Source organism: Rhinoraja longicauda, chromosome 22 (assembly GCF_053455715.1).
Source record: "Rhinoraja longicauda isolate Sanriku21f chromosome 22, sRhiLon1.1, whole genome shotgun sequence".
Classification (NCBI taxonomy): Eukaryota; Metazoa; Chordata; class Chondrichthyes; order Rajiformes; family Arhynchobatidae; genus Rhinoraja; species Rhinoraja longicauda.
Window position 1 is genome coordinate 35,436,356 of NC_135974.1, and position 23,998 is coordinate 35,460,353.

The 23,998-nt window shown below is 43.4% G+C and overlaps 1 pseudogene across 1 annotated transcript; it reads left to right on the forward strand.

Moving 5' to 3' along the window:
• On the forward strand, positions 1–23,574 carry LOC144604559 (regulator of G-protein signaling 20-like; annotated as a pseudogene). The gene is made up of 5 exons (XR_013548740.1): positions 1–150; positions 282–417; positions 13,540–13,614; positions 17,593–17,827; positions 19,848–23,574. The product of XR_013548740.1 is annotated as a regulator of G-protein signaling 20-like (transcript).
• Positions 23,575–23,998: the final 424 nt, after the last annotated feature.

Below are 23,998 nucleotides of genomic sequence, written 5' to 3' on the forward strand. Positions count from 1 at the left end.
ATGATGCCACAGGAAACTGCGTAAAGCTCTATCGGAAGTGGGTGGTTGTCTGACGCGTGCTCTGGTGCAGAAATTGGCAGAAAATGTGCCATATCTGGAGGTTCACGTTTGTGTACAATCACAGAGCTTCTGCCTTGTTCCCTGCACCAGGTACGTGAGAAGGGGGTTTTATTGAGCGTGTGTCAACGTGAGAGCTTTGCAAACGGTGTCTCTCTTATTCTAGAGCACAATGAGTGTGTGTCAATGTGAGGGCTTTGCAAATGGTGTCTCTCTTATTCTAGAGCACAAGGTCTAAGCGCGAGAAGGGACCGACCGTCAGATGTCGCAAAATGGGAACTTCACCACCACACAACCCGGTGGCGGTCGCAGGTCAAACGCGTGCTGTCTATGTTGGTGCTGTTGCTGCAGCAACTCCTGGTAGGTTCTCCACTTTATTCCCTACAGTACGACTAAGCCTTCATCTAACTACATTCTGGCATCTGCCAATCTGGCGACACAGTGGCGAAACGGTAGAGTCGCTGCCTCACCGCGCCAGGGACCCGGGTTTGACCCCGACCCGGGGCACTGTCTGTACGGAGTCTGCACGTTCTCCACGTGACCGCGTGGCTTTTCTCCAAAGCTGCTTTGGTCCACTCCAAAGTCGTGCAGGTTTGTCGGTTAATTGGCTTCTGTAAATTGTCCTCAGTGTGCAGGTTAGAAGTGGTGTAGGGTGATCGTTGGACTCAGTGGGTCGATGGGCTTCTTTCAATGCTGTATCTCTAAAACTGATCTGTGAGGATGTTGCCAGGACTCGAGGGCCTGAGCTACAGGGAGAGGTTAGGCAGCCTTGGACATTAGTCCTTGGAGCACAGGAGACATTCTGGCCTTCCATCACAGTGAGGATGTGGCTGGAGGAGACTCACTGTGATGGATGTTTCTTTTGTTTGGTGTTGGTTTATGATTGTATGTGTTATTGCATATTTTTATTGCTTATTTTTATTGGCCTTATTGTTGAACTGCGGGTAATCTTTCATTTCACTGCACATTTATGTGTATGTGACAAATAAATTGACTATTGACTATTGAGGGGTGATCTTATAGAAGTGTATAAGATGGTGAGGGGAATATATAGGGTGAATGCACAGTCTTTTACTCAGAGTAGGGAAATTTTAAAAAACAGAGGACATAGGTTTAAGGTGAGAGGGGAAAGATTTAATCGGAACCTAAGAGGCAACTTTTCCATCACAAAGGGTGGCAAGTATATGGAATGAGCTGCCAGAGGAGAGATAGTTGAGGCAGGTACTATCACAATATTTAGGACATTTGGACAGGGACATAGATAGGAAGGGTTCAGAAGGATATGGGCCAAAGGCAGACTGGTAAGACCAGTGCAGATGGAGCATATTGGTCAGCATGGACAAGTTGGGCAGAAGGGCCTGTTTTCATACTTATCGAACCTGGGTCTCTGGTGCTGTTTTCATTCCATTCTTCTTCAATCCCTGAATTTCTTGCGGGAGAGGCCTATTCTCTCCATCGCTGCCATGGCAACCAAAGTGTCCCAAGCTGTGGCCTTGCACCTGTTCTCAGCCATTAGCTGCCATGCTTTCCACTGGCATGGTGGCGCAGCGGTAGATTCGCTACCTCACAGCGCCAGAGACCTGAGTTCAATTCTCACTACGGGTGCTGTGTGTACGGAGCATGTACGTTCTCTAGGTGCTCAGGTTTCCTCACACACTCCAAAGATGTACAGGTTTGTTGGTTAAATTGGCTTCGGTAGAGATTGTAAATTGTCCCTAGTGTGTAGGACGTTGCTTGTGTACGGGGTTCAGTGGGCCACAGGGCCTGTTTCAACTCTGCATCTCTAAACCAAGCTAAACTATAATCCAGCGGAAAGTGTTACCAAGTTTCAGGGGATCTCCTCCTTAAGGGTAAATACGGCCTCAGTCACCACTGACTGGACTTAATCAATGCAGGATTCTCACAAAATTTGACCGTTTAGAAACAGAGAAAATAGGTGCAGGAGGAGGACATTCGGCCCTACGAGCCAGCACCGCCATTCATTGTGATCATGGCTGATCATCCATAATCACTAACCTGTGCCTGCCTTCTCCCCATATACCTTGATTCCGCTAGCCCTTAGAGCTCTATCTAACTCTTTTTAAAATCCATCCAGTGAATTGGTCTCCACTGCCCTCTGTGGCAGCGAATTGCACAGATTCACAACTCTCTGGGTGAAATTCTTTTTTCTCCCCTCAGTTTTAAATGGCCTCCCCTTTATTCTTAGACTGTGGCCCCTGGTTCTAGACTCCCTCAAAATTGGGAACAGTTTTCAACTCTTCTCAACACTTTATTGACTAAAGATGCACCTGCACTCTTAGATGGATGGAAATAAGTGTAGAGTTGGACTGGAAATATTGTGTTGGTGATCCCTAAGGCAATGGATGGGATGAGCTTGACAATGAAATCAAGGTGAAAGGCTTGGCACGTTAATGTTGCGTGCCAGGTTCTCTGAGTAGTGGCTGCTGTATTGTGGACTTGGCACAACATCATCCAAGCACATTCTACATGGTAAATCACACGCATGAACCAATTTCTCTGCTTGCATTTTACATGCTTTCTTCTCCATATAATGGAAATGTTAATTGGCAAGTGAAAACTTCAGGGGAGGCAAATAAGTTGGGCCCCAAAATGACACAAAGTGCTGGAGTAACTCAGCAGGTCAGGCAGCATCTCTGGAGAAGATGGATGATGCGATGTTTTCATAAGTGAGAGGAGCAGAATTAGGCCATTCGGCCCATCAAGTCTACTCCGCCATTCAATCATGGCTGATCTATCTTTCCCTCTTAACCCCATTCTCCCCATATTACCTCTGACACCCGTACCAATCAAGAATCTATCTATCTCTGCCTTAAAAATATCCATTGACTTGGCCTCCACAGCCTTCTGTGGCAATGAAGTCCACTATTCATCACCCTCTGAATAAAGAAATGCCTCCTCATCTCCTTTCTGAAGAAATGCCCTTTAATTCTGAGGTTGTGCCCTCTGGTCCTAGAAACATAGAAACATAGAAAATAGGTGCAGGAGTAGGCCATTCGGCCCTTCGAGCCTGCACCGCCATTCAATATGATCATGGCTGATCATCCAGCTCAGTAGCCTGTACCTGCCTTCTCTCCATACCCCCTGATCCCTTTAGCAAAAAGGGCCACATCTAACTCCCTCTTAAATTATAGCCAATGAACTGGCCTCAACTACCTTCTGTGGCAGAGAATTCCACAGACTCACCACTCTCTGTGTGAAGAAATGTTTTCTCATCTCGGTCCTAAAAGACTTCCCCGTTATCCTTAAGCTGTGACCCCTGATTCTGGACCCCCCCAACATCGGGAACAATCTTCCCGCATCTAGCCTCTCCAACCCCTTAAGAATTTTATATGTTTCTATAAGATCCCCCCTCAGTCTTCTAAATTCCAGACTCTCCCACTAGTGGAAACATCCTCTCCACATCCACTCTATCCAAGCCTTTCACTATTCGATAAGTTTCAATGAGGTCCCCCCTCATCCTTCTAAACTCAGGTTTTGGGGTGGAGACCCTTCTTCAGGCCTGATTTTGGTCCCCATTAAGGAATCCAATTCCTTACCTATGTCCCATAATAAGTCGTGGAACAGGAGTTCAGTCTGTTATAACAGGTGGGGGAGGACCACAGCTGGACATGGGGGGTGGGGGGGGGGGGGGGGGGTGGGGTGGTGGAGACACCCCTCAACATAAGGGAAGGGTTTCCATGCCAGTGGGCCACATGAGTGGCAAGGGAGGGTGGTAAAATTGAATGTATGTATAGCCACCGAGAATGGTGGATGGAGTCTTGGAAGGATCATGTGTCGGATATATTTATTTCTCAAATAAAGTATATTTTGAAATGAAAGAAAAAAATAACAGGAAGTTAAAGAAAGACCTTGCGAAAGATCTCGGCCTCCGGACGTGCCAGCAGTCAATGAAGTTCTTTTTAAACTCTTGTCATTATTGTAATGTAGGAAAAGGCAGCGTGTATTAAAACAGCTCGCTCACAAACAATAATCGGATAAATAACCAGACAATTTCATTTATAGTTGACAAAGAAATAGTAGTAACAGGAGAATTCCTCACAGGAATATTCCACCCGTGATAAGAAAGTCTTGATTGAATTTCTCATTCGAGAGATGACGTAGGTTTCACAGTGTTTCAATAAATTGCCAATCTGGTTTATATGTACCTAAGTCAGCAGAGTTAGATTCAACCTGAGACCTATGTATTCAGGCACGAACGTTATCACTGAACAACCCTTGACGCTAAAAGTAACCTAATAGTTTAAACCCCTAGTCATGTACCAACAGGTCTCTGTGGCATCATGGCAGCACTGCTGGTGGAGCCACTGCCTCACAGCACTAGAGCCCCAGGTTCGATCCTGACCTTGGGCGTTGTCTGTGGTGTTTCCACGTTCTCCCTGTGACCATGTGGTTTTTCTCCGGGTGCTCCAGCTTCCTTCCACATCCCAAAGACGTGCGGGTTTGTAGGTTAATTGCCCCCTAGTGTGTAGGGAAAGTGGAACAACCGGTGCGATTGAATGATCGATGCTGGGCATGGTCTCGGGGGACCCAAGGGCCTGTTTCCACGTTGCATCCTTCAATCGGTCAATTGTGCTTTGTAAATATCATAGTTATTATATTAATGTACAGGTGCAGTGATATTCGTTTCAATTGAGTTTAAACGAGTGAAAGATAAAATACGAACAGAGGTAGTGGCGGCAGGACTCTTTGGGCAAGACATCGCGGAAAATTAAATTTCATCTGTTTTTTTTTGCACAATCCTTGCACACTGAAGCAGAAGTGGGTTGTCAGAAGTCACTGAAGGAGGAAAATGCACCCTTATTGAGAACCATTTTGGGGAAGTGAGCCGAGGGCCAGTTCAGTTGGTGCCTACTTGTAAAGGAAGACATTTTTTGAAATGAAACAGGAAATTTAGTTCCTACTGTGGTTTCCGTTGCAAAGGCAGTTTTTTGCAATTTAAAGAGAAATGAAACTGCAAATTATTTTTCAAAACTTTGCCCCTTTTTTTGCTTTTATTTATTCTAAATAAACGTCTGCATTTTCCAACCATTTCAAGCAATCTTTATATAACCCCCAGCCTTCACTGGAGTAGATAAATCGCAAAATAAATATTGAGAAGGGAAGCGAATTGGTTGTGCTGAAGTCCTCTGACTAAGCTAATTGGCTGTTTGAGTGTTAAACGTGTCTGTGATTTTTGCTTGCATTAGCAGGAAATTCATCCAACTGTTAATTACCACATGAAAGGGATATTTTCTTTCAAATTTCCTTTCAGCAGTTTTAAGTTGCTTTCAGGGCACAGTTTTTTTTAAAGTGTTTAATATCCAACAAACCTCCAAGAAAGCCCCTTTTTAATGAGATGCTCTCAAACAGGAGAAACATTTTTCACAACTTTCGGACACTATTACATAGAAACATAGAATATAGATGCAGGAGGAGGCCATTTGGCCCTTCGAGCCAGCACCGCCATTCATTGTGATCATAATAGACAATAGGTGCAGGAGTAGGCCATTCGGCCCTTTGAGCCAGCACCGCCATTCAATGTGATCATGTCTGATCATCCACAATCAATAACCCGTGCCTGCCTTCTCCACATACCCCTTGATTCTGCTAGCCCCTAGAGCTCTATCTAACTCTCTTTTAAATTCATTTTCCTCACTGTGTTAGATCCACAATGAGGAAAAAGTGCATTTGTTTCACACCCGCCATGATCAGGATTTGTCAAAGTAATTATGGTAAATGAAGTATTTTTGAAGTGTAATCTCCGATGTGTGGGATATGTGGCAGTCAGATTGCATGCGGCTATGAGATCACTTCATCTAATCTTAGTGATATGGTACAAGGCATATTGGCTGGAACAATCCCCTAGCGCTCTTTGAAACTGCACCCTGGGATCTTTGATAGGACAGATTGAAGTGGAGGACATCAACGGACAGTATCCATGCATCATTTTAGATTTTGGAGACGAGAAGGGGATTTGAGCCTTTGACCTTTTAACGCAAAGGTGGTTCACACTGACTGATCACGGGGTTTAATTGCCCTCTGTAAATCACCCCCTAGTGTGCAGGGAATGGTGAAGAAAGTGGGATAACGTAGAACTATTGTGCACGGGTGATTGATATATATATATACCATTAATATATATTACCATATATATATATATAGCAAAAATATAATGTGCAGGAAGGAAGAATGTGCAGATTTACACCAAAGATTGACACAAAATGCACTGAGGTCTGAAGAAGGGTCTCGACCCGAAACGACACACACATATATATACATATATACATACATATACACATACACACACACACACACACACACACACACATATATATACATATATATACATATATACATACATATACACATACACACACACACACACACACACATATATATACATATATACACACATACACACACACATATATACACATACATACATACATACATACATATGCACCATTAGGCTGATAATGAATCCCTTGTGTTTTTCTTACCCACTTTGCATGCTGTCCTGAACTCTATTATTCACAAACCACACTTTTATTGAGGCTCCAAACTCCTGTATGTAAATGAAAATCAAACATTCAAAACATCACACTCTCTCCAAAAGAAAACACACTCTATTTTTAGTACAGTTATATGTTGGCAGCATAAGAATAAGGGGTTGGCCATTTAGGACTGAGATGAGGAAAAACTTCTTCACCCAGAGAGTTGTGAATCTGTGGAATTCTCTGCCACCGAAGGCAGTGGAGGCCAATTCACTGGATGTTTTCAAGAGTTAGATTGAGCTCTTAGGGCTAAAGGAATCAAGGGATATGGGGAAAAAGCAGGAACGGGGTACTGATTTTAGATGATCAGCCATGATCATATTGAATGGCGGTGCTGACTCGAAGGGCCGAATGGCCTACTTCTGCACCTATTTTTCTATGTTTCCATGTTTCTATGAAAATAAGCAGAGTAAGACCAGGTCACAGAGCCCCTCAAACCCACTCTATCCATCAAAAAAATCATGGAGTGAGACAGCAGCGAAACAGGCCCTTCAGCCCAACACGTCATGCGGTCCCTAATGCCCCTAATATTTAGTTTAGTTTAGAGAGACAGTGCGGAAACAGGACTTTCGGCCCATCAAATCTGCGCAACCAGCGATCACCCTGGACACCAGCACTATCCTGCACACAAGGGCCAATTTACAATTTTTAACAAAGCCAATTAAAATACAAAGCTGCACGTCTTTGGGAGTGTGGGAGGAAACTGGTGCACCTGGAGAAACCCCACGTGAACACGGAGAGAATGTACTAACACTGTCCTATATACTAGGGACAATTTACAACTTACAGAAGCCAAATAATCTACAAACCTGCATGTCTTTGGAGTGTGGGAGGAAACCGGAGAAACCAGAGCTGAAGTGCCTGTTTCCTCACTGTATCTCTAACCTAAACTAAACTAAAGCATGCACAAGTTGGGCTGAAGGGCCTGTTTGCGTGCTGTATGAATCCACGACTCTATGAGATCGCCACACGTTAATGTGAACTCCAGAGTCAGTGGAGCCAACCAACACATCCCTCTTCATCCCTTCCCAACCCAAGAAATTATCCTGACAGCGACGTAAATGTGGTTTAACATCCACATTTTAACACAGTCCTCATTAACTATCACAACAGGCCTCTAAAGCCAAGTTAAGACTCGATATCTTTAAGAACTTTGGTGCTGGAAATGTGGCCACTCTTTGAGTAAAGCCTCAGTAAATGTGACTATTTTTACACTCCATTATTGCACTCTTACTTATCATTCTGCCAGTATGACTTTAGTGGATTGTAAAGAATTTACACTGTACATGTGGCAATCCTATTGACTGCTGGCTAGCACAGAGGCTGGTGGGTGTGTGGACCAAGCTGCCAGAGGAAGTCTTTAAGGAAGATGCAATAACAGCATTTAAAAGACATTTGGACAGCTACATGGATAGGAAAGGCTCTCAGAGAGATATGGACCAAACATGTGTAAATTGAACTAGCTGACTTTGGACATCTTTGATTAGTACGGGCGTTAGAGGTTATGGGGAGAAGGCAGGAGAATGGGGTTAGGAGGGAGAGATAGATCAGCAGATGATTAAATGGCAGAGTAGATTTGATGGGCTGAATGGCCTAATTACTCCTATCACTTATGATCTTTTTGTTAGGCTGAAGGGCAAGTTTCATTGCTGTATAATTCCATGACTCTGATCAATTTATTAAAAGAATAACAGAATACATCTCCATATCTCCATGTCCAAGATGACATCATAATTTAGAACATAAATTTGACATTCAAATGACACTGGAAAATTCAAAACTGTTTTCCTCTTTGGATATGTAAAAGTAATACTTGTTTAACTTGTTAGATTAGTGCCTGAATTACTGTATTCTATAGTGTAGATTCCAATCTTAAATAAAGAAAAATTAGTTTCCTGGAATCCATTACCTTAAAACGTTACCAAACAACTGAATCAAAATTATTATGGGAACGTGTTCTCATTTTCGGCTCACACCTGTCTTTCATCTTTGGCCTTTGTCCAACAACTTGCCCATCAACAAACCCCCTTGCCTGTGTTCACCTGTTGTTGGCCATGCTCTACCCTGCCCCTCCTCACATCCCGGTTTGTTTCCTGCTCCCCCACAATCAGTCTGAAGAACGGTCCCGACCCGGAACGTCGCCTATCCATGATGTCCAGAGATGCTGCCTGGCCCGCTGAGACTTAGTGCGGAAACAGGCTCTTCCGCACCGATCCCAGCACATTAACATGATCCTACACACACTAGGGACAAGTTACACTCATACCAAGTCAATTAACCTACAAACCTGTAGGTCTTTGGAGTGTGTGAAGAAACCGAAGATCTCTGAGAAAACCCACGCAGGTCACGGGGAGAACGTACAAACTCCGTACAGACAGCACCCGTAGTCGGGATCGAACCCGGGTCCCTTGCCCTGGAAGTGCTGTAAGGCAGTGACTCTACCAGTTACTCCAGCACTTTGTGTCTTTGGTTCAGGCCCTGATTCTGTCCAGAGATAAAATTGAATAACAAGTAGCTCTGTATCTCTAAACTAAACTGAGTGTTAAACTTCCTTCCTTGACTCTTGATGCTTGATCCAAAACTAGTGCCAAATAGTTATTAATGGGCCTTACAGTAAAATCTCCCTGTGCCAAAAGCTAGACAAAGAAGATTATTTTTTGTGCATTTACACATTTTTTGCTCATCAAGAATCCTACTGATGATCTGAACTGAAGTGCAGAATAACTCATCCCCTCTCGGCAAGCAAGCAATTTAGTAATTAACTCAATCAAAATGCCCAGGAAAGAACTGCAGCTGCTGGTTTCAATCGAATATAGACACAAAGTGCTGGAGTAACTCAGCGGGACAGGCAGCATCTCTGGAGAGATGGAATGGTGACGTTTCGGATGGAAACCTTTTTTTCACACCTTACCCTTCCTTATCTCTGTCACCCATTCGCTCTCTCCAGAGATGCTGCCTGTCCCACTGAGTTACTCCAGCATTTTGTGTCTACCTTCGATTTAAACCAGCATCTGCAGTTCTTTCCTACACGATAGATCAGTCATGATTGGATGGCGTTGTAGACTTGATGGACCGGATGGTGGGTATATGGAATGAGCTGCCAGAGAAGGTACAGAGAAGCTACCAGAGAAGGTAGTCGAGGCAGGTACTGTGACATTTAAAAGACAATTGGACAGGTACATGGATTGGAAGGGTCGAGAGGGAAATTTGCCATGGGACCAGCTTAGATGGGGCATTTGGGTCAGCTTGGACAAGTTAGACAATAGGCTCTTTTTGTGTCTATCTTCGGTGTAAACCAGCACCTGTAGTTCCTTCCTACATGAATCTTTCGGTTTGCAACCTGCAAAAGTTTGAATGTTAAATAAACACTTCCATTTGAAACTTTCTGTTTCATGGGTAAATATTTACATCATTACAAGATGCAGAAACCTATTCATCTTAAGTTAACCAAATCTTCCTTTCAGAATTTTTGAACCCTGAATGCAGCTTATAAAATCATAGACATTTTTAACACCAAAGGAAGCCATCTGGTCCCTTATTTTTGTGTCAACATCATCTTCACACCAACACTACCAACTAGGGGTGCCAACTATCTCACTCCCAAATACGGGACAGGGTGACCTCACCGCCCCGCGCCCCACGTGACCTCACCCAGCCAGCGGCCAGGAGCTATTTGCAGAAGACTAAAAGTTTAATCTGAGAGGAAGGACTAAAGGAGGTGTTTAAAGAAATATTAGGACGATCAACTCTAATCCTATCTCATTGTATTTAAATACACTTTTGCGTGTGGTTCTGTTTGCATATACTCTCTTATACATGCAATGTTTGACCCAGTTTCAGTAAACCATGCAAGTAGGGCTTCAATTTTTCCATCTTAACAGGTTAAAAACAAATCCCAGAAGCTGAGAAGCACCAGTTTTATTTGTTTCCATCAATTAAGCATTTTCCTCACAGTGGGTGGTCTGGATATAGAACGAGCTGCCAGAGGAAGTAGTTGAGGCAGATACATTAACAATCTTTAAAAGTCATTTGAACAGGTATGTGGGCAGGAAAGGTTTAGAGGCGTATATATGGGCCAAATGGGGGGCAAAAGGAACTGCAAGTACTGGGGGGTAATCTTGAGTAAAACACAAAGTACTGGAGTAACTCAGCAAGTCAGGCAGCATCTGTGGTGGGAACAGGGTTGCCAACTTCCTTACTCCCAAATACAGGACAAGGTGACGTCACCGCCCCGCGCGACCTCACCCAGTCGGCGGCCACGTGCTCCCGCTCCACCAACGGCGGCCGCCATTGGTGGAGCGGGAGCACGTGACCACTGGCTGGGTGAGGTCACGAGGGGCATGGGGCGGTGACGTCACCCTTTGTCCCGTATTTGGGGAGTGAGGAAGTTGGCAACCCTACTAATACGGGGACAAGGGCGGTCCCATACGGGACAAACTAATTTAGCCCAAAATACGGGATGTCCCGGCTAATACGGGACAGATGGCAACCCTAGGTGGGAATTGATAGGTGACGTTTCAGGCCAGTACCTTTTCTGAGAATCGTATGGTCTAATGGGACTAGCTTAGATGGGGCATCTTGGTCAGCATGGACAAGTTGGACAAAGGGGCCTGTTTCCTTGCTCCATGACTCTAAACAGGCTAATTGTCTTCTCTGAAGAAGGTCTTATTCATGAGACATAAGGTCCATACGCAGCAGTAGTCATTTACCCAAAATCACACTTGCACCAAGTTCTGATGAGATCAATCTTGCCACACTTATTCCTGACTGTATGACTCACCATTGGGGAACTCTGTCACAAGACCATTATTACAAAAATCTGAAACACGAGGAACTGCAGATGCTGGAACCTTGAGCAAAACATCAAGTGCTGGAGGAACTCAGCGGGTCAGGCGGCATCTGTGGAGAGGATCCCGCCCGGAAACATTGTCTGTTCATTCTCTCTACAGATGCTGCCTGACCTGCTGAGTTCATCCAGCACTTTATGTTTTCCATTACAAACATCAGCTTCAGCACAGCACTATTAGCAAACCAATGGTTGGTAAACATGTTGATCATTTCCCCACCTCATATAACCTATTGACTACATGGTAATGATAATGCATCCTTTGTCATTGAAGCCTAAAGTCCCACATCATCAACAGCTACATTCCTACAACTTTCCTGTCAAGACCATTGCAACACACTGGGGAACAATACACACGATTAGATTTGCCACCAGTTGTTAATCTATGAATTAACTTTAGTTCATGTTGAATCTCTTGCCCAGAGCAGGGGAATCGAGAACCAGAGGACATCGTTTTAAGGTGAGGGGGGAAAAGATTTAATATGAACATGAGGAGTAACTTTTTTACACAGGGGGTGATGGATGTATGGAACAAGCTGCCAGAGGAGGTAGGTACTATCGCATTATGTTTAAGAAACATTTAGACAGGTACATGGATAGGACAGGTTCGGAGGGATTTGGGCCAAATGCAGGCAGGTGGGACTAGTGTAGATGGGACGTGTTGGTCGGTGTGGGCTCAACCTTTGTTTATTGGTCCTTGCTTTTCGTGGCGATCGCTGGTCGGTGCGGACTCGATGGGCGTGTGATGCTGCAACAAGTACGAATTTAATTGCTCCATTCCTGATACCTGTGACAACTAAACTCCCTGTGTTGAACCTCCACAAGATGGTGCTACACCACTTCTGGACAGCACATTGGAAGTTAAATGGGATCATGCACTAGTTGAGTGGTTTGTCGATTGTAGATAGTATTGTGTTGTTAGATAGTGTTCAATTGAAATTCCAAGCAGAAGCACATATATTGTCTATTAAACTGGGAAAGAAAAACTTTAAGGAATTAGTTGAACTTGTCATATTTCAGTTCATTTTATTTTATTGTCAAAAAGCTTTTGTTGCCTGAGAACCAGTCAGTAGAAAGACAATACATGATTACAGTGTATAGATACATAAGGGAATAACGTTCAGTGCAAGGTAAAGCCAGCAAAGTCCAGTCAAGGACAGTCCAAGGGACATCAACGAGGTAGATAGTAGTTCAGCACTGCTCTCTGGTTGTGGTAGGATGGTTCAGTTGCCTGATAACAGCTGGGAAGAAACTGTCCCTGAATCGAGGTGTGCGTTTTCACACTTCTGTACCTTTTGCCTGATGGGAGAGGGGAGAAGAGGGAGTGGCCGGGGTGAGACTGGTCCTTGATTATGCTGCTGGCCTTGCCGAGGCAGCGCGAGGTGTAGATGGAGTTAGTGGAAGGGAGGTTGGTTTGTGTGATGGTCTGGGCTGCTTCCACAACTGGCTGCAAATTCTTACGGAATTTGATTTAGATAGACAATAGACAATAGGTGCAGGAAGAGGCCATTCGGCCCTTCGAGCCAGCACTGCCATTCAATGTGATCATGGCTGATCATTCTCAATCAGTATCCCGTTCCTGCCTTCTCCCCATACCCCCTGACTCGGCTATCCTTAAGAGCTCTATCCAGCTCTCTCTTGGTCATGGTTGTATCTGCTTCTACAGCTTCCTCTGGCAGCAGCAGTAGAGCCGCTGCCTCACAGCACAGGAGACATGGGTTCGATCCTGGTCTGGGGTGCTGTCTGTGTGGAGTTTGCATGTTCTCCCTGTGACCACGTGGGATTTCTCCGGGCACTCCGGTTTCCTCCCACATCCCAAAGACGTGCGGATTTACAGGTTAATTGGCCCTCTGTAAATAGCCCCTAGTGTGTAAGGAGTGGATGTGGGGTAACACAGAGGGCCGGTTTTGCATGCTGAATCTCTAAACGAAACTACACAAAGTACAAAATGACACATTCATAGCATGGACACTAAACTGGGTCAAATCAAAATATGCAGCTCAACTGAGCCAGGAAGCAAAGCACTATGATCTAAATGAATCAAAAATAAAATCAATTATTAACCTCTGGACCTTTTATTAGGAGAGAAGATGAGGATCGAAACCGAAGGATATCTCACAACATTGCACTGGAGACATTGGAGAATTGTGAATTCAAGTAAGTTAAGATGCTCACATTCTGGAAGAAGGCAGCACGATATATATTGCCAGGTGGCAGATTAATGAGGTTATTATTTCACTGTTTGAACTCTATAAAGGATGTCAGACCTGTAACCCCGTTAGAATCATAGCAAGGTTATATTAATGCATGTGCTAGATCATCTGCAGTGGCTGGTAGAGCTGCTGCCACACAGCACCAGAGACCCGGACACCATCCAGACCTCGGCTGGAGTTTGCACGCAGTCACAGGGACAGTCAACCAAGTTCACCCAAAGGGGTGCGGGATTGTAGGTTAATTGGCCCTTTGTAAATTACCCCCAGTGTGTCAGGAGTGGATGAGAAAGTGGGATAACATAGAACTAGTGTGAATAGGTGATCGATGGTCGGCGTGGACTCGGTGGGCTGAAGGGCCTGTTTCCACGCTGCAGCTTTCAATCAATCCGAAGCATTTTCACCATATAGTGGATGGTGAAAATTGCATCCGTTTTTGTCCGACTATTGGCACTTTCCTTGAGTTCTATATTATTTCTTATTTCCCTCATTGACCCACTACAGACATAGTCTTACATAGAAAAATAGAACATAGGTGCAGGAGTAGGCCATTCGGCCCTTTGAGCCTGCACCGCCATTCAATATGATCATGGCTGATCATCCAGCTCAGTAACCTGTACCTGCCTTCTCTCCATACCCCCTGATCCCTTTAGCCATACGGGCCACATCTAACTCCCTCTTAAATATAGCCAATGAACTGGCCTCAACTACCTTCTGCGGCAGAGAATTCCACAGACTCACCACTCTCTGTGTGAAGAAATGTTTTCTCATCTCAGTCCTAAAAGACTTCCCCCTTATCCTTAAGCTGTGACCCCTGGTTCTGAACTTCCCCAACATCGGGAACAATCTTCCCGCATCTAGCTTCTCCAACCCCTTAAGAATTTTATATGTTTCAATAAGATCCCCCCTCAGTCTTCTAAATTCCAGCGAGTATAAGCCCAGTCTATCCAGTCTTTCTTCATATGAAAGTCCTGCCATCCCAGGGATCAATCTGGTGAACCTTCTCTCTACTCCCTCTAGGGCTAGAATGTCTTTCCTCAGATTAGGAGACCAAAACTGTACACAATTCTTGCCCTGTTGGGCTTATGTTCACTGACTAGACAAGACATCCAGCTGTCTCTACATCCTTTTATTCACAAAATGCTGGAGTAACTCAGCAGGTCAGGCAGCATCTCGGGAGAGAAGGAATGGGTGACGTTTCGGGACGAGACCCTTCTTCAGACTGATGTCGGGGGTGGGACAAAGGAAGGATATAGGTGGAGACAGGAAGATAGAGGGAGATCTGGGAAGGAGGAGGGGAAGGGAGGGACAGAGGAGCTATCTGAAGTTGGAGAAGTCGACGTTCATACCACCGGGCCGCAAACTGCCCAGGCGAAATATGTCTCTATATCCTACTTGATATTGGTATTGAGTTATTATCCCAGCACCAATTTGGACATGATAATGTCTCACCATCCACAAAGAAAACTTGAGATCGTAGTCAGGAAGGAAATTCTCAACGTCAAAAAAAAAAAAGTCGCAAAACCTTAAATATATTTCTAGCATAAAGTAGAAAACCAGTGCTGAAAATGCAGAGGTTACTGTAGTAAAACAAGATGTTGATAACATTTGGCAATTCCACTTAGAACACAATATGGGATGAAACAAGAAAATAAAGTCAGGATAAACCCCACTCTTGTGATGGGTTATTCATTACCTGTATCATGTCGACATGAATGTGCATTCTGTTATCCACAGTCCCCAGAGAATATGCTCCATATCACACATGCAACAAGCACATATCCTGCCAAAAACTAGAGAGTGGTCTGAAATTATCTACCTCACTGGAAACCCTCGGACAATCTTTACTCAGACTTTACTGGACTTTATCGTGCACTAAACGTTATCACCTTTCTCATGTATCTGTTCATTGTGGATAGCTCACTTCTAATAGAAACATAGAAAATAGCAGGAGTAGGCCATTCGGCCCTTCGAGGCTGCACCGCCATTCAATATGATCATGGCTGATCATCCAACTCAGTATCCCGTACCTGCCTTCTCTCCATACCCCCTGATCCCTTTAGCCACAAGGGCCACATCTAACTCCCTCATAAATATAGGCAATGAACTGGCCTCAACTACCTTCTGTGGCAGAGAATTCCACAGATTCACCACTCTCTGTGTGAAAAAATAAACTTTCTCATCTCGGTCCTAAAAGACTTCCCCCTTATCCTTAAACTGTGACCCCTTGTTCTGGACTTCCCCAGCATCGGGAACAATCTTCCTGCATCTAGCCTGTCCAACCCCTTAAGAATTTTGTAAGTTTCTATAAGATCCCCCCTCAATCTTCTAAATTCCAGCGAGTACAAGCCGAGTCTATCCAGTCTTTCTTCATATGAAAGTCCTGCCATCCCAGGAATCAATCTGGTGAACCTTCTCTGTACTCCCTCTATGGCAAGAATGTCTTTCCTCAGATTAGGAGACCAAAGCTGTACGCAATACTCCAGGTGTGGTCTCACCAATGCCGTGTACAACTGCATGTATAATCATGTATAGTCTTTCCGCTGACTGGTTAGCACGCAACAAAATGTTTTTCACCATACCTCAGTACACGTGACAATAAACTAAACTATATCTACAATTATTTTAAAGAAACAAAGCATGTTTTTTTTTTTAAACAGTGAACTCAGCGGGTCAGTCAGCATCTGTGGAGTGAATGGATAGACAATGTTTCAAGCCGACATCCTCCTTCACACAGTAGGAGAAGAAAGCTGGAAGAGGGAGATGACGAAGCATGGCCATTGAAATGTCGTCCATCCATTCCCTCCACAGATGCTGGCTGATCTGCTGAGTTCCTCCAACACTTGTATTTTTGCTCAAGATTCCAGCATCTGCAGTTCACCGAGTCCCCATTTTACTGCATGATAAAAAAAAAATAATATCAGCAACAAAAATCAGAAAACACTGCAAAAACTCCGCAGGTCAAGGGAATCAGTAGGGAGACGAAGAAAATCCGGAGAAAAAGAATAGGCGACGTTTCGGGTCGAAACCTTTCTGCAGTCCGGGTTCCAGTCCGAAGAAGGGTTTCAACCCGAGATGCGAGTCTGAAGAAAGGTTTCAACCTGTAACATCACCTATTCATCCCACACTCAGCCATGATCACATTGAATGGCGGTGCTGGCTCGAAGGGCCGAATGGCCTACCCCTGCACCTATTGCCTATTGACTCCAAAGACGTGCAGGCTTGAAGGTTAATTGGCTTCTGTTGATTGTTATTGTCCCTAGTGCGTGGGATAGTGCTGGTGGAAAGGCTGATTGCTGGTCAGCGGGGACTCGGTGGGCGGAAGGCCCTGTTTCCACGCTGTATCTCTAAAGTCTAAAGTCATATAAATTGACAGTGGGCTTTTAAGCTTGAAACGTCAGGCTTTTCACAAATACAGCATGGATCTCTGCAACAGAGCGGCACGGTGGCGCAGCGGTAGAGTTGCTGCCTTACAGCGAATGCAGCGCCGGAGACTCAGGTTCGATCCTGACTACGGGTGCTGTCTGTATGGAGTTTGTACGTTCTCCCCGTGACCTGCGTGGGTTTTCTCCGAGATCTTCGGTTTCCTCCCACACTCCAAAGACGTAGGTTAATTGGCTGGGTAAAATGTTTTTTTTTAAAATTGTCCCTAGTGTGTGTAGGATAGTGTTAATGTGCGGGGATCGCTGGGCGGAGCGGACTCGGTGGGCCGAAGGGCCTGTTTCCGCGCTGTATCTCTAAATCTAAAATCTAAAAACATCAGTGGTAAATCTACAGCTGGATAGTTTTTGGTAAATGCACATTTATGGATATCTGGTAAAATGAATGAATGCTAATAAAATCCACTACTAGTTCAACAGAGCAGATTTTCAATACTGCCTTTCGTCTATTGACTCACATTCTTTCCACTGATTATGCCACACAGCGCCAAGCCGACAGCGGAAGAGATTCACTTATGGGCTCAATCCTTTGACAAGCTGCTGAAAACACCCGCAGGGAGAAACACCTTCAGAGAATTCTTAAGAACTGAATATAGTGAAGAAAACATGCTCTTTTGGCTAGCCTGTGAGGATTTCAAAACCGAAGCAAATATAAATGCTATTGCGGACAAAGCACGAGCTATCTATGAAGACTTTATTTCAATACTCTCTCCGAAAGAGGTAAATTTTATATATCTTGCGTTCGGTTTTAAAATCACAGGGTAAAATCAAACAGGGTGATTACAGGGTAAATATTCACAAAGTGCTGGAGTAACTCAGCAGGTCGGGCAGCATCTCTCCCGAGATGCTGCCCGACCTGCTGAGTTACTCCAGCACTTTGTGAATAAATACCTTCGATTCGTACCAGCATCTGCAGTTATTTTCTTATTTTACAGGGTAAAATCACCTTTACACAAAGGGTGATGGGTGTGTAGAACGAGCTGCCGGAGGAGGTAGTTGACGCAGGTACCATCGCAATGTTTAAGAAACATTTAGACAGGTACATGGATAGGATAGGTTTAGAGGGATTTTAGTTTGGAGATACAGTGTGGAAACAGGCCCTTCATCCCACCTAGTCCACACCGACCAGCGATCCCCACACATTAACACTATCCTACACACACTAGGGGCAATGTACACATACACCAAGCCAATTAACCTACATACCTGTGCGTCTTTGAAGTGTGGGAGGAAACCGAAGATCTCAGAGAAAACCCACATGGTCACCGGGAGAACGTACTGCAATGAGATAGATTGGTGCAATGAGGTAGATTGGTGCAATTTCTTCATACATAGAGAGTGGGCACATGGGATGAGCTGCAGAGGAAACAGAGAGTGGTGGACCACAGCCCAGTCCATCACACAAACCAGCCTCCTCCACATTGACTCCATCTGCACTTCACGCTGCCTCGGGAAGCAGCCGACATAATCAAGGACCACTCACACCGCGGTCATTCTCACTTCTCCCCTTTCTCGTCGGGAGGAAGATACAAAAACTTGAAAACAGTTGTTGTCAGACCACTGAACAGATCTCTCACAAGCTAAGGATGTATTCCCAATTCCCCCAACCTACCTCACCGCAGTCCTAGGCATTGTTTAATCTGCACTTCCTCTGCAGCTGCATACCACATTCCACATTCTCCTTCCTTTCTCTTTGCGTTGCCTGTTGCACGTCTGCTTTTGATTATAATCGCGAATAGATGTTTTTACCTGGGTACTTACAGAAAACAACGTTTTTCACTGTATCTCAGTACACAAGACAAAAATGAAACTAATATGAACCGATGTAATTGTGGTAGAGAGTGCAATTACAATGTTTAAAATATATTTAGACACAGATAGAAAAGGCGTAGAGGGACATGGGCCAAACACAAAAGGCTCTGGTAAGCAACTGGGTCAGCACAGTAGAGTTGGGCCGAAGGGCCTCTAACAGGCTGTATGACTCCATAAAGGACCTATAATGTGGCTTACACAACACTAAATCCAGCACAGCAAATTGTCTGATCATTGCAACATGAGGTTTTAACTCTTATAGGCAAGGTCTCAGCCTCTGTATATCTTTTCCACCATCCTATTCCACCTGTGCTGTCTAACAGCCCAACCTCTCTCTGCACATCAAAGAGCCCTGACATTTATTCTATATGGCCTAACGGAATTTGTTCCTTACACTTGCCTGGACAAAATTCTATCCACTAGTTCTCTTTCCACTCTATGACTCTTTGTATCTTTAAACAAACTTCAGCACTATCTACGACTCCACCAATTTTGTGCCATCTCCAAACTTACCAACCATACCCCCGACATTGTCATCCAAGTTCTACGTAAGCTTTAGACTTTAGAAATACAGGATGGAAACAGCCCACCGAGTTCGCACTGACCAGCAATCCCGTACAACTGCACTATCCGACACACTAGGGACAATTTGCAATTTGCAGAGGCTATTTAAGCTACAAGCCTGCATGTCTTTGGAGCGTGGGAGGAAACCGGGGTCCCCAGAGAAAACCCACGTGGTCACGAGTAGAACGTATAAACTCCGTGCAGACTATTGATTGTTTTAAAGGTGAATGCGGATTCCTGTTAATTTACACAGTCTGAGGAGGGGTCTCGACCCGAGGCGTCACCCGTTCCTTCACTCCGGGGATGCTGCCTGTCCCGCTGAGTTGCTCCAGCTTTGTGTGTCTATCTTTTATTTTTCCTCCAGGTCAGCCTTGATTCACGAGTGCGTGAAGTCATCAACAAAAAGATGGAGGATCCGTCAAGCCAGGTATTTGACGATGCACAGCTCCAGATTTATACCTTGATGCACAGAGACTCATACCCACGGTTCCTGAACTCTTCCATTTACACGTCTCTGCTCCAGAGGTCGACCAGTACAGCTTCAGAATCCTAAATATTTCAACTGTATGCCACAGAAAAAAAGTTCATTTTTTAAAGTAAAACAGGCACAAGGTCATCACCAAGAGAAGAAGAAGAAAAAATTAAACTCAGGTTTATTTTACTACTGATTTCCTGTTGCCTAAAAATGCCAGAAGCACTAAAAGACTGCAAGACTCTTGTGATGGCTTCAATAATACTGATTTTGGTCTTTCTTTTTTTTGTTGTTGCAAACATTTGTAAATAAACCTAGTAGAATGGGTCAGTTTTGCATTAATGTTAGAGTCAGATACAATCTTTCCCAACATAATATGTGAAATAATGTATCATCAGATTAATTTCAGAACGGCTTTACGTGAAAAAGGAAACTGATGTTGATAAGAGGGATGTGTTCTTGGCCTTTATATTAGAACGTGATCATTAAAAACACAATGACACATGAGAATATTTAAAATAGTCCGTAGCGCTTACCTGCCTTTGTGAAACATCATTGTTGCTGCTAATCGTTTTATTGGTTGCTGGTCATTAAGGATTGTCCCTTCCTAATGGTCAGGAGCCATTACTGAACCCCATTTTCAATCCACAAGCATTTAACAAGAGATTTCCTTCAGTTTGATAATCACAAAAGAACCTCTTAAGGATGTGGAAAATGAGACGATGGAGTGGTAAGCGTGATACCCTTGCCAAAAAGAAACCAAGGCGTTCTTTGCCACAGAAGGCTGTGGAGGCCAAGTCAGTGGATATTTGTAAGGTGGAGATTGATAGATTCTTGATTAGTACGGGTGTCAGGGGTTATGGGGAGAAGGCAGGAGAATGGGGTTGAGAGGGAAAGATAGATCAGCCATGATTGAATGGAGTTGAAGACTTGATGGGCCGAATGGTCTAATTCTGCTTCTATACCGTATGAACTTGTTGAGGTGTACGTCACCAAATGGACTCAAGAGCAAATGCACAAGACTTGTTAAGTTTCACCTTTTTGATTATCAGCATACTGTAGTTGACAATTTTTTGCGCAGCATTTCCCAATTAGGCTGCATCGGCAACTTTAAAGAGGAGACTATTGGTAAGTTAGCCAGCTATCTGTTACAGTTATATTGATGATAGTTTATATTTGTGCAATTTTCTTCTTGGTCACAGGTAGTCAACAAAAGGGCTTTAAATTCATGAAGGCTTACCTACAAGATGAAAAAGATCAATTCGATAATTATATCAGCAATTAAAGACATTTCATTACTATCATTTTTTAAATTAATTGAAAATGTTTTTAAAGCACGGTTAAGAAAATGTGTTAAAATTTAAATAAATAACATCGCTAATCTGATGAACCTTGTCTTTCATATGGAAATATGGGGAAATGGGGATTAAACCGGACAACTTGCCAAAAGGTGTGAGATTGTGATGCACTATTAACCTGTACCATTTTCATGCAACTCTCGCAGTAACATGGTCTCCAGATCATAGCCTCTGCTGATCTTACCATCCAATTTCATGAATGGCTAGCAGTACCACTAAGAATAATCACAATTGTCTGAAGGGTCCCGACTCAAAACATCACCTATCTAGGCTTTCCAGAGATACCGCCTGACCCACTGAGTTATTCCAGCACTTTGTGACTTTTTCTTTTGCAAACAGCCTCTGCAGGTTCTTGTGTGTGTGTCTCAGTGCGACAATTGTTACAGCCGTGATCTACCGCCTCCTAATGGCAATACATTATGGCCACAGCATGCAACTGCAGGCACTCTGGGAGACCTTCTGCCCTGGAATGCTTTCAAGAATGATGGAAACAGGAGAGATTGGCTCCGTTGTTTTCCAACACAGTGCTGGGAAACGCTGTGTAGAACTGGATTGAAGAACGGATAATAATATATTCCTTTATTCGTCCTACACCGGGGAAATTTACAGATTTACAGATGTCCTACTTCCACAATAGTTTGCAGGTTCGCTGATTCTGCGGGTGAGGAATCACAGTCAAGAACCATGGAGATATCCAGTCCGAAACCGTGCAAGACTTTGTGTAGACTATCAAAAGGCGGCAGAAAGAGGTGACTTTCAAGGCAAGACTCCAGGACTTGGATGCAATGCCCTGAGACGCTGAAAGATCAAAATAAGTGAATGCTTTTAGATGCCATATTTTATTTATTCCACCTCAACAATCCATCTATATTGTTCATTCGGGTTCGTATGTAATAATATCTCAGCCATGTGCCGACATATAAACACTAGTGTGTCACATTACCATACACATTACTAACTGTGATGGGTAAAGCACCCATCGCATGCTCAACACCCTTTACATTTCTCTTTTACTTTCATTATCCGACACCCATCTGTCTTTTCAACTCTAGCCTTTGTCACTTATACCACCCATCTGCCAGTCACTGTGCACCTTTAAATTCATTATTGAAAAATAAAATCACAGAAAGCATTGGTCCTGGTGTCAACTGTTGTTAATGCACTTCATGAAGCATAGCTGACCTAAATTTTATTCCAAATGCAACTTTCTCAAAACGTCCTTATCGTAATCTTGCAACATTATAATCTTGCCTTTCCTTAATTTGCTTAAACCCACTACTTGTATACTCCAAATTTACTCTTTATCTCCAATGTTGGCTGATGTTGTTAATAGTTCATCTCAGAAGTTGTATCCTCTTTCACATTATGTTCTTCACAGAAAACTCTTGAGCCAACTGTAACACTGCCTATCTCTGTATCTTGATTCATTTAACACTGAAGCCCTTATCCATTCCTACCGGACTTGAGCTAACGCAACCATGTAAAAATAGATTACCTCCCTTATTCGAGCCATCTTAAACTTGAGATCATTAAATGCTACTCCTACGTCACAAAGGTTCATTTACCTATGACCCTTTTACAACCACTTTCAAAAGTTTCATTTTCAAATTAAATGAAACTTCATTCCTCTTCCTATAACCCTGAGAAATCCATGCTCCCCATATGTTGGCCTTTTGATGATAGCCAATATTTTTTTTAACATTTTAAAACCACAGTACCATTGCATATTCTCTTCGCATCACCAAATTGAGCATTCACTTACATACCCAATGAGAATATTTCACTCTACCATCACCCCTTTTGTCATTACATTTCTCCATCATTTTTCTTCATCTTGTCCCACTTTCATTGCACCCAAGATCTTAAACTGTTTCAAGTTCTGGTGGAAGGTCAGTCACCTAAAAACATTCATTTGGGTTCTCTCTTCCCCAGTGCTACCAGATCCCAGTATTTTCTTTTTATTCCACTCTATGTTTTTAAATAGGCTCCAGTCTTGTTATTTGTTAGATGCTTGGATTTTTTGTTGTTGATTTAGACAGACAATAAATAATGGTATCAAGTTTCATTCCAGTGGAAATTTAATTCATATATATCTATTATTCATTATGTCAAGTATCTTTTGGCACCAATTTAGAGAAGTCAATTAAAAATTATAATATTAGATGTTGTTGCTTTCATATGGAAATTTTATGTTCATCATAATAGCATTTTCACAAATTAGTGTATAGAGATATCAAAGCTAGGTTAATTGCAGCTACATTTATATACCATCTGATGTAAATGATTTATTTAATAAATTCAAAGATTTTATTATTTTTACATCTGGTATAGTTTATGTTTGAAACACCCACCAAAAACCATTCTAACCATACTTTCAACCCACCTACTACAATTATATCCAAGTAATTTAAGTAATATGCTACAATTACCATGGTCCCATGAGCGGGTTGTACATGTGAGGAAGATAAGATTCCTCTTTCGGGGACTTTACATTTTAGAAAAATATCTTTTTCGTGAAACCCCTAACATCTAAGACTGGAGCGACTAGGCTTGTATACACTGGAATTTAGAAGGATGAGAGGAGATCTTATCGAAACGTATAAGATTATTAAGGGGTTGGACACGTTAAAAATGTTCCCAATGTTGGGGGAGTCCAGAACAAGGGGCCACAGTTTAAGAATAAGG